Source organism: Pinus tabuliformis, chromosome 1_2, assembly GCF_031772625.1.
Source record: "Pinus tabuliformis cultivar Carrire ecotype Pingquan chromosome 1_2, CPIR1, whole genome shotgun sequence".
NCBI lineage: Eukaryota > Viridiplantae > Streptophyta > Pinopsida > Pinales > Pinaceae > Pinus > Pinus tabuliformis.
The window spans coordinates 26,754,562-26,766,189 of NC_142298.1; the positions used below are offsets into that span (position 1 = coordinate 26,754,562).

At 33.2% G+C, this 11,628-nt stretch overlaps 1 pseudogene across 1 annotated transcript; it reads right to left on the reverse strand.

The window, feature by feature from the left end:
• Nucleotides 1–5,875: 5,875 nt before the first annotated feature.
• On the reverse strand, nt 5,876–10,775 carry LOC149204178 (uncharacterized; annotated as a pseudogene). Its single transcript, XR_016253010.1, has 6 exons — nt 10,598–10,775; nt 8,148–8,359; nt 7,481–7,711; nt 7,296–7,381; nt 7,039–7,130; nt 5,876–6,893 (listed from the first exon to the last, which is right to left on the reverse strand). The product of XR_016253010.1 is annotated as an uncharacterized LOC149204178 (transcript).
• Nucleotides 10,776–11,628: the final 853 nt, after the last annotated feature.

The window sequence follows — 11,628 nt, forward strand, 5'->3', positions numbered from 1 at the left end:
CAAAACTGAAAAACTTTTGTTTGAAGAAACTTGTGTTTGAAGATAATTGTTTTACAGCAAGAGTTTTACAAGAGTTTTACAATGTGAGTTTTACAATGTATAGACTGCAGTTGCATTCATCTTGAAGAATATGCATAAATCGAGTCTGCTAATAGTTTGAAAGTATAAGTGTGAATGAAAGAGAGGTGATGAACAACAAAACAAGTACAATCATAACACACTTCCTTTACTTTAATGTTTAACTTTAAATACAATATTAACAATCTCAACTAACTTAATTCTAATAAATGAATAAGTGTATTACAATGTGTTATTTTGTATGTGTTTATAAGGATCTATAACACTTTTTCTTACAATAAAGTAATCCTACCTTCACCTTATATTTTTTTTTATAATAAATCCTTTCGAATTCTATAATTATAACTATTAAAATTTATTTTACTTTATCAAATTGAAGTCGAAATTAAAATATATGTTTTATTTTTGCCAGAAATTGAAATTTGATGTATTATTGATTTCCCTCGTCGAAAATATATCTTTTATTTTTTCCATTTATTAAAATTAACGCTAACACACATCACTTTTTTTTGGCTGCGCTAATTTATTTGAGTTCATATAAATTTACTAAAAAGAATTAATCTTAATTATCAATTCATGTGATCTAATCTATATATTATATTTTTTTAACTTTCTATCCTTCTATATATTATTATAAATCTATCCATTAAATTTTATAGTATTATTATTTTGTATTTTGTATATTTATTTATTTATTTATTTTTATATTTTGTATTTTGTATATTTATTTATTTATTTTTAATTGCGAGATCTGGTAGTAACTATTTTCATTGTAGTCTTTCGTTACTATCTTGGTCATTACTCAGTGCGATCCGTTTACTCTTCTCTTTTTTTTTACAATAGTGATGTGTCGCTTCATCACCAAATAGTGGAAACGAATGTTGAGGATGTTTTTTTTGGAAGTTTTTTCGGTCAAAATCTAGTTGCAATTTATTGGAATCGCAAGTTTGATAGCTAGTTTCTGCACAATCAAAGCGTCCCAGGGATTTTTCAAGGTGCTGAATCCAAATATGCAGTTAAAAAACCATTTTAACTGCAACAAATCAAGATTTAACCTCAATTTCTTCCGCCGTCACCGGAATCTCCAAAAAATCGCATTATAGACAACTCCATTTTATAATCCCATTTATTTTACTTTGAAAGTGAAAGCTAATACAAATACAAATGGAGTATATTTCCACAATATTTTGTGGAATTCGACTCCAACACACCTCATGATCATCCAATGTACACTCTCTAACGGACTATAATAACTCATGTCACTTCTAAAATCTTGGGAAACCAAATACTATAGTCACAACTTTTTGAAGGGACAAATCTTTTGAATATAGTCGCAATTTTTTGAAGCGATTTTTTTTTTAAAAATCTGTAGTTTTTGGTTGAATTGAAATAATTTTTTTCTTAGTTTCTAGTTTTGAAATAACAATTAAATTCGTAATTTTAACCAATCTCTATCAAATTATGTTAAATTAGATAATAAAATATATCAAAAAAATCTTCAAAACATATAGCGAGTAGAGTATCACGCTATAGAACCAAATTCTGTCCAATTAAATAATAAAATGTCCAATAACCCTCCAAGACCTAACAATAGAGTATGATGCTTTTGAATATAACCCCTTAAACTTCGAGCATGACGCTTAAACTTACAACAATCAGATGGGCACCTAAAAACGCCTAGAAAATGTAGCATCCACGTGGACTCCGTATAGCATCCCAGTTTTATTAAGCGTTGGGTGGGCAAAATAAGACCGTCGCAGGAAAAGACGAGTAAACTCGAGTTGTAGTGCATTCAATACACACAACTAAACAAATTCTATCGTTCGACGGAAACAAATTACAGATAGGACCTTTGAAAAGCCAAAAGGAATTCAATATACAACCAAATTCCATCCTTGGACGAAAACAAATTACGAAATAACACATGGGCAGCAGCGGCTATTACGGACAGGGTAATCACGTGGCCATACTTTTAAAGTTACTGATTTTGGTAGAAGTCGGCAATTTATATGGATGTTTGGGATCCAAAAAGGGAAATTTTGAACCCTACTAAAAATTTCTGCCTATTCATGTTACTCCGTGGCTTGGTTTACTGGAGCGCTGGAATTTTCCACACTGCGCGCCAAGAAAAGACAATAATCTTCACTATCTGAACTTCATCCGTGTTTCATACGTTACTACCAAGTTTGTGGATGGCTACTACCTTCTCTATATAAACCCAAGGGAAATAATAATCTCATATATAATTGCTCCAACTGCATTCTATAACATGATTTTCCTTGCTCAATCTCCAGTTGACTGCTTCCTTTTTAAAATAAAATCTCTTTCAAATTAATAACGTGGTTATCATTTAAAAAAAACAAAATATTTTCTAAAAATTTCTTTGAAAATAATAATGTGGTTCATTTAAAAAAAAAAATTTCTAAATAAAAATCTGCGCCAATAAAATACAAAATTTCATTATATATACATATATATATCACTAATAAAATAAGATAAATATTTTATCTAAATATAATTTATCTATATATTATATAAAATAATTAAAAAAAATTATTTGCTAAAATTATTTAAATTTCTTATTATTTTATACTTTGTTTTTTTAATATATGTTCTCATCTATTTTGTCTAAAAATTATCAAATATTTTTGGGAGTTACAAGGTGTAATTTATAAAAACTGTATACGGAGATTTTCAAGGTATTGAATCTTTGAATTTAAAATTTTAATCTATCTATAACTTCAAAAATGTTATATATATATATATTTGAAAAAGATCAAATCTAGCGATTTTTAAATAATTTTTCAATTTTTACATTCTAAAATAAGTTTGAATGTGGAAAGCTTTGATCCCTCTAGGGCTTTGTAGAACCATGATTAAAATAGAATTATTTTAAACATTTACAACAATTATGAAATTTTTATATAATTCTTTTAAAATTTTATAATAGTTATCTATAAATTAAACAAATTTATGTTTTTGAATATAAACTATTTTTTCCCATACTAGTACAAATGATAAATAAAAATATTAAATTTTTTATTTTGTTTTGTTTTTTTTTCCTATAAAAACTCAAATATCTTCATGATTAAATTTAACATAAAATTAAAAAGTATTTTAATTGCTTATCCAAGACACTCTATCAAGTGCATGGATTAACTAATGAACTCGTGGATAATTAAAATTTAATAGGTAAATACCATATTTCTATTTATAATTAAAAATAATTGAGGAAAAATGATATTTAACATGTAACGCCATTTTTTAGTCTTTACCAAACGTAGTATATTGACCACTTCGAGTTGGCAGAGATTTCAATCTTATGAAATCCCTCCACCCAGATGAACTTTCGGTTGTCGACGAAGATTTACCTGCAAGAGAAAAAGGGGTGGGCAGGGGAATCAAAAGAATCGAAGGGGTGGACAGGGGAATCAAAAGAATCGATCCTAAGGCACAACAATTTTCTGACATTTTCATCAAGTTCAAGTGGACAATCTAAATACTATCAATAGTGTGTATACTTAGGAATAACTGGAGGGTAGGGAGACATACTTAGGAATAACTGGAGGGGAGGGAGACATCAGATATCTAGTGGCTGGATTGATTTGTAATATCTAAAGAATTAGGTGAACACGATCATTTTGCTGAAGCCGGTATTCTGCCAAGCATTGGCTTAAACCACTAGCGAATCCGCTTGGAGTTAGCTTGAAAATGGCTCCTCATAATCATCCCTTGATATTTGAAGGCTTTGGCTACAAGATCTCGATTTACGGTCTAAAGCCAAAAGCTGGTGGAAAGAATTGTAGGTCCGAGGATGAAATTCCATGCATACGTTATACTTAAACTCAAAGGAATTTAAAGTCAAACTTAAAATGGAATAGAAAGAAATTTGGTCATATCTCGAAAGAAAACATGCCCTGGAGACCCGCATACAGCAAGTGAAACAACATATCACTAGCAATTGCCCCAAAAGGTGCAAACAGAGGCCGATAGAAATGTTAAATTGAAGGAATTGTATTTTGGTTCAAAATAATAAATATTATAATAATTCAATCATTCAAACTAAACCTAGTCAATAAATTGCCCAAAATAAAATAAATCCTTAATCAAAATTATACAAATTATTATTTTTAGTTTCTACCATTCCATTACAATGCTAGCACAAATATAAAGATACACAAAGTAAAGTATTGAAACATGAATATATTCTCATAATAACTCTGAGTTGGAGATACTGCCATAATTTGACAGCAAGAAATCAATCAGCAATATATTCTCATAATCACTCTTGATTGGAGATACTGCTACCTCTATTCTATGTTTCTAAAGCAAAATTCCTGCACATTCCACACTATCAGTATAAGTTATTATATTCACAATAGCCCCAAGCAACTTCTTAAAATCTCAATTCACAACTACGGCAACATAATACTCTTCCTAAACATTCCCTTGAATGAAAAGATACATCCTCCCAAGGTATGTCCAAAGTATGACAAATACACAACACTGAATCAACGCTAAATAATTTCAAATATATATCAAAGCAATACAAACATAGCAAGCCACTAGGCCCACTACTTCAACCATCTTTACAGTCAACTATGAGAACACTAACCTAACAATAGTTGATCATACAACTCAAAAAAATGAAAATAATGTTCATGCTAAATTCTCATAATTTTTATCTTTTACTTTTTGTTAAAAACTCCCCAGAGTAGGACAAATGCAAGTTTCATAATCATTAACTTGTAAGATTGGTCACAAGTTTATTTGAAGCGTAGTCCATAGGGTTGTAGGGGTCTTTACACTGGGCGACGCCGTCATGCACATGGCATCCAGCCATGGACAACGAAGGTGATCTTTAGAACAGAAAGTCTTGATTTAACACGGCCACTTTGATAGTGACAATGTGATCATCCAGTGAAAGAAGAACCAGATCATGCCAAGAGGGGTGACCACGGTTTAATTAAAATGTAATTACAGACCCAATTAGAAAGTTCCACCTACTCTATGCCTACGGTATTCCTAAGATGAGAAAGCATGAAATTGGTTATAGATCGAGAATCCACGGGCATCACTCTGAGTTTGAGATACCACATTTATTCTATGTTTCTAAAGCAAAATTCCTTTACATTCCAAACTATCAGTATAATTTATTATATCCACAATAGCCCCAAGCAACTTCTTAAAATCTCAATTCACAACTCCAGCAACATAATACTTTTCCTAAACATTTCCTTGAATGAAAAGATATATCCGCCCAAGGTATGTCCAAAGTATGGCAAATGAACAACACTGAATAATTTCAAAATATATATCATTGAAAAACACTCACCTAACAATAGTTGATCATACAACTCAAAAAAATGAAAATAATGTTCATGCTAAATTCTCATAATTTTGATCTTTTACTTTTCTTTTTCTCCCACCTTGACGTATAACACAATAACAATCATATGATCGACATAAATCTCTCTCTGCAACTTAGTCATCCCCAATAATTAACTACTAGAAATTTTGAAAAAATAATTAGATAACTCACGTCATGCTTTGATCACTATTAAAAAAACTACTTTTCTAATCACTTTGAAGAAAATCAAATCATTCATCAACCACTGGAAGAAAATTGACACAAAATATCTTAATATTGACTCAGAATCAAGGTTTTCTTTTCATTTTTTTCTTACTTTCTTAATCCGTCAACTCCAAAGAGAACCTGATAGGACAAAAGTTGATCCTACACTAGCCACAATTCACAATTTGTTTTAATGTAGCGAAAATCCCTTGGAGAAAATACTCAAATGCTCTCAACAATTACTCAAAAACCAACGAATGCTCTCACAGTAATAGCAATTGCCACCACTGGGCACGCAGCTTTTCAGAAACCACTCTAGACAATATCCATTGTCAGCCCATCATCACAAATCAGTGTTTTCATGTCAAAAGTTTGGATTTAAATTAAATATCTACTCAGGCAGTCTAAATTGGATGATAGTCGTCTGCAACCACATCCATGAACTTTCGTCCCAGAGAACGAGCGTACCTGAATTGAAATCAAAGGAAGAGAAAAAACTGCACGACTTAAAATTCAACCTGCAATGGTTTATGGCATTGCCGTGCTGACATAGAGTTTGGAATGCAGGACACTTCATCTCCTTCAGCATTTCCTCTTCCTCCTATTTAACAAATGGCAATTCTTGTTTTCTTTTCACTTATTTTTCCATCAATTTTCTCTTACAGCAGACAAGCCAAAGGTTTACCCAAAAACCCATTCTCTCTTAAATATACCCTTTTGGTACGAGTTTTGACTCGCATTTTTTCATTTTCTATTGCAGAACTTTTTGAGAATGTTTATATTTTTATCTTTTGACTATATTGAGGAGATCATAGACGAAGATTTGTGAACAACCCTCAACTTTCTTGTTGACACACTCCACTGACTCCTGGTATTTTGCCTTACTAATGGCTATAATAAAAAAAAGCCATTCATAACCCAACTGATTCTTTCGTTTCAACAAAAACCCCATTGTTATGGATGTTCCTAGTTTATCCTCCATATGAAGAACCATGTGAAAGGAAAAAATCATAATCTGGATGTTTCACCTGATGTAATCTCAACCATTGATCAACTGTCTGAAACAAAGAGTTAGCCTGCTGTCGTTCACAGTTGCCATTAGTACTCCACACTGTCCCCTTCAAATTGTAAGAAGCTAGACCAAATACTGGTAAAGCTATCTTTGGAGAACCCCCAGAATTGCTTATCGGAATGACAGGAACACTTTTCCCTCCAGTACTTACATGAATACTGCCATCATCTGCCAAAACATCAGTTAGAGATCAAATGCGGAGTGAGAAAATCAGAATTCAAAAAGCATCAACATGCTTTACTGATATGAAAACTATGTGAACAAAGTAGCAACAAGATGGAGGGACAGGAAATAGAAAGTAGATGAATCAAACCTTTTAGTGGAGTTGAAAGGGAATGAAAAGTTGGGAAGCAGGCTGCCAGGTCTCGCAAGGTTGGACTTGTTGGTATCCTGTATATCGGGTACCTGTAAGGAAATTCTTGTTTTAATTAGATAGCGGTAGATAATGAAAATTCATCTAGACGTTACTGATCACATTGAACAAAATCCAATAGAACATGAATGCTTAATAACTAACTGGCCTCCACACCAACTTAATCAAGGATTGCACAAGTATAATTGATCGCATACCAAGCAACCGATAGCCAACTGATTGGCAACAGATCAATGCTGCTTAAGGTTTTCAGCTGTGGAAAGTCCTTGGCAAGATCTCCAATCTGCAACATCCAGTTAACATATATTAATTTTAACCTCGCAATTGAAACTACACCATGAAATAAAACATTCCTCAAAATTAATGCATAACCGAATCTTACCTTGTCAGCCAGAGGTTCACGACTATATGGAGTTGCTCGCTCAAAATATTGAAATGAAGGGCAAGTGCTTCCTTCACCATCATCACTAGAAAGGCCTTTTTGTGCAGCTTTAGAGTGACTTCTATTGCCCCACCATATTTTGAGTCTCACTTTGCTTCATCACTACTACTACTACCTTCACTACCTGTATCTCTATAATCATCACTTGCATCACTCTCCTCACCAGGGGACCTGCAAAAAAAACAGAGCATGTTTAGGACTCAACTGAGCCAGTGTGAATCACGTGTCCAAACGTTATCAAGTTTTAAATGATATTGCTCCAATGAAAGACATGTGCATTAACACTGAATTGTGACAGGCAAAATCTTGTCTCAGATATGACACAACTGATATAGAGAGCCGCCGAAGCATGCAATATTTTCATCGTCTGGAGCAACATTAGAGCAGAATCGTTTGCAAAGATAGATTTCTCCAAAAAAAAATTGTTAAACAACAGGAGATAAATTGTTAAAGTTAAAACAACAGGAGCTACGGTGTATATTATGCCTTATTTACCATATTATTATTATACAAAAGCATTCAGCTGTGGTCAGATTTACGAAAAATTTAAGGAACCTCCCTTTGACATGACTTGCTATGAAAATAACTGGTGAATTGGATAATCTACCTGGTGCCAATATTAGGTCCAGAAAGGTGAGTGTAAAGTTGAATGGCAGAAAGAGACGGTACATAATACTGCATACCAGTGTCGCTTCTATTCAACACTATCGGTACTCCAGCACCATATGCACTCCACTCGTTGAATGACTCCCACAGATCACCAAGACTGAAGAAGGGCATGGATTTGGCTTCAGAATCCCTCCATCCTTTCATGAATGTCTGTGAAACCAAGAATTATTCCTATTATCAATGAAGAGCCAATGACAGAACAGCTAGAAAACATTGTGTTGTTAAAAATACAGGGTTCATAACAGAAGATATCAAAATCCTAAAATGAAAAATGCAAACTGCCGATAAAGGTTATACAAGATTTACAATGACAGTCATATGATATTACTTTTCAATTTTCAACATAAAATTTCCCTAACAAAAGAGAAATCAAGCACTTCAGATCACATCCTTAAATCACAATCAGAATTTCAAATTCTTTCACAGTGATATATTTGGCTAAATTGTTAAATGGATTATCCTTTCTAGTCATCTTTTCCAACATCACTTCGCCATGCAAACAATAAAGATGCAATTAGCCATGCTGGTAATTCTATGGAGATGGATTGTTCAAATAGTGTGCATATATATATATCTATATATATATATATATATATATATATATACTGTTGTATTGGCGGAAGAGAGTCCTTTTTTTTCAAAACAGAGGAAAATGAATTTTCTTTATTTGTTCAGGTTGTTCTTCGTTGTAGAAATGGATTAGCCTTTGTAATATTTTTTGATAAAATTTGAGCTAATCTACACCTCATAAATAATTGAGACTTTTATTCACTGACCCATTTTAACTTTTCTGTTTACTATCTTATAAATACCTATGGAACAGAAATCTATATATACAAATATTTCCATAAATCATAACATCTCATCCCTGCCATATACCTAAGCATGCCACAGCCTCACCAACTTAAAGGTTGCTTCAATATATCATGACATTTCATCCCCGCCCCATACTTAAGAATGCCAAAGCCTCACCAGCTTAAAATCTGCTTCTATAAATCATGTCCCATCCCTGCCCCATACCTAAGCATGCCACAGCCTCACCAACTTAAAATCTGCAGAAATTTAACTGTGAGATGAACAAGCTATGGCCTGTTGGTAATTTTGATCTCGGTTGGGTCGTCTCATCCCAAAACGTTTGCTGGTGCTTCAAATGCAATGATAAATAAACATAAATAATCAGCTTTTAAAAAGGTGTATATTCAATATGGTGAGTTAAAATAAAATTAGATGGTGATCCTATTTAATTTGCCTTGCTAATGTGATTCTGTTCTCTTAGGAGAATTTTCCATCTCAATGAATGTTATCATGTTGCCTTTGTTTTTCCTAGTAAACAGTGTTTTCATTCACCAGGAATATTTTTCTTCATGGATCTGCATTTAGCTTTAAATTAATTAAAGTTTACAATGGCATATTCCGGACACTGAGAGATGGACCAACACATGACAAATTCCAATCTTGGATTCAAAGTGATGCCAGACTTCTCTTTTGCCTTCAACAACAAATTTTTTTCAGAACGCAAACTGCCGATAGAGCTTATGCAATATTTACAAAGACAGTCATATGATATTTCTTTCCAATTACATAATAAAATTTCCCTAACATAGGAGAAATCAAGTACTTCAGATCACATCCTTAAATCACACATCAGAATTTGAATTTTGAAATTCTTTCACAGTGATATATTTGGCTAAATTGTTAAATGGACTATACCTTCTAATCATCTTTTTCTACATCACTTTTCCATGCAGACAATAAGGATGCAATTAGCCATGTTGGTAATGGTGCTTCTAGAATCTAGAGTTCATATATATATATATATTTTGATTTCCATTATCTGCTCAGTTTCTTCTTTCTTTTTCTTAGAAATTGATTTCCATTATCTGTTCAGTTTGTTCTTTTTTGTAAAAATGGCCTGGTCCTTGTAACACTTCTCCTTAAGATTTGAATTAATAATCTATGAGACTAAACCTCACACAAACTAACTAATCTACAACATTTCTATTCACAACCCCATTTTTCCTTGACATCTCATCCCTGTCGTGTGCCTAAGCATGCCAAAGCCTCACCAACTTGAAATTTGCTTCCATAAATCATATTTCATCCCTACCCATACCTATGCCACAGCCTCACCAGCTTAAAATCTGCTTCTATAAATCATGACATCTCATCCCTGCCCCATACCTAAGCATGCCACAGCCTCACCAAATTAAAATCTGCAGAAATTATACTGTGGGACGAACAAGCTATAGCCTGTTAGTAATTTTAATCTCTGTTGGGCCATCTCATCCCAATGCTTTTACTGTAGCTTCAAATATAGTGATAAATAAACACAAATAATCAACTTTTAATATAGAAGGTACAGATTCAATATGGTGAGTTTACAATTACAATAGATCCTATTTAATTTGCCGGCAGCAGGCAGCCAGGTCTCGCAAGGTTGGACCTGTTGGTATCCTGTATATCGGGTACCTGTAAGGAAATTCTTGTTTTAATTAGATAGCGGTAGATAATGAAAATTCATCTAGACATTACTGATCGCATTGAACAAAATCCAATAGAACAGGAATGCTTAATAACTAACTGGCCTCCACACCAACTTAATCAAGGATTGCACAAGTATAATTGATGGCATACCAAGCAATCGATAGCCAACTGATTGGCAATAGATCAATACTTCTTAAGTTTTTCAGCTGTGGAAAGTCCTTGGCAAGATCTCCAATCTGCGACATCCAGTTAACAGATATTAATTTTAACCTCGCAATTAAAACTACACCATGAAATAAAACATTCCTCAAAATAAATGCATAACCGAATCTTACCTTGTCAGCCAGAGGTTCACGACTATATGGAGTTGCTCGCTCAAAATATTGAAATGAAGGGCAACTGCTTCCTTCACCATCATCACTAGAAAAGCCTTTTTGTGCAGCTTTAGAGTGACTTCTATTGCCCCACCATATTTTGAGTCTCACTCTGCTTCATCACTACTACTACTACCTTCACTACCTGTATCTCTATAATCATCACTTGCATCACTCTCCTCACCGGGGGACCTGCAAAAAAAAACAGAGCATGTTCAGGACTCAACTGAGGTCTGTCTATCCAAAATAAACTATATATTAATAAACAAGCCTAACATTACTAGGGATAAAATAAATACACTTGGAATACTAGAAAATTATCGGAAATAGACTAGAGGCTCATCACAATAGGGTTTCAAAGCAAGTACCTTGGGCAGATACTGAAGAGGAACTGCTGGTGTTGTAGATTCCAGACAACGATCCAGATTACAACAACATGCCTTCCTTCCAGAAGCGGTAGAAACAAGGGAAGACATGGCCCTTGAACAAGCGTCTTGGATGGTTGTTTAATAAAAGACTAACCAACTGCCTTGCCTCTAACAAAGACTTTTTTGGATCTGT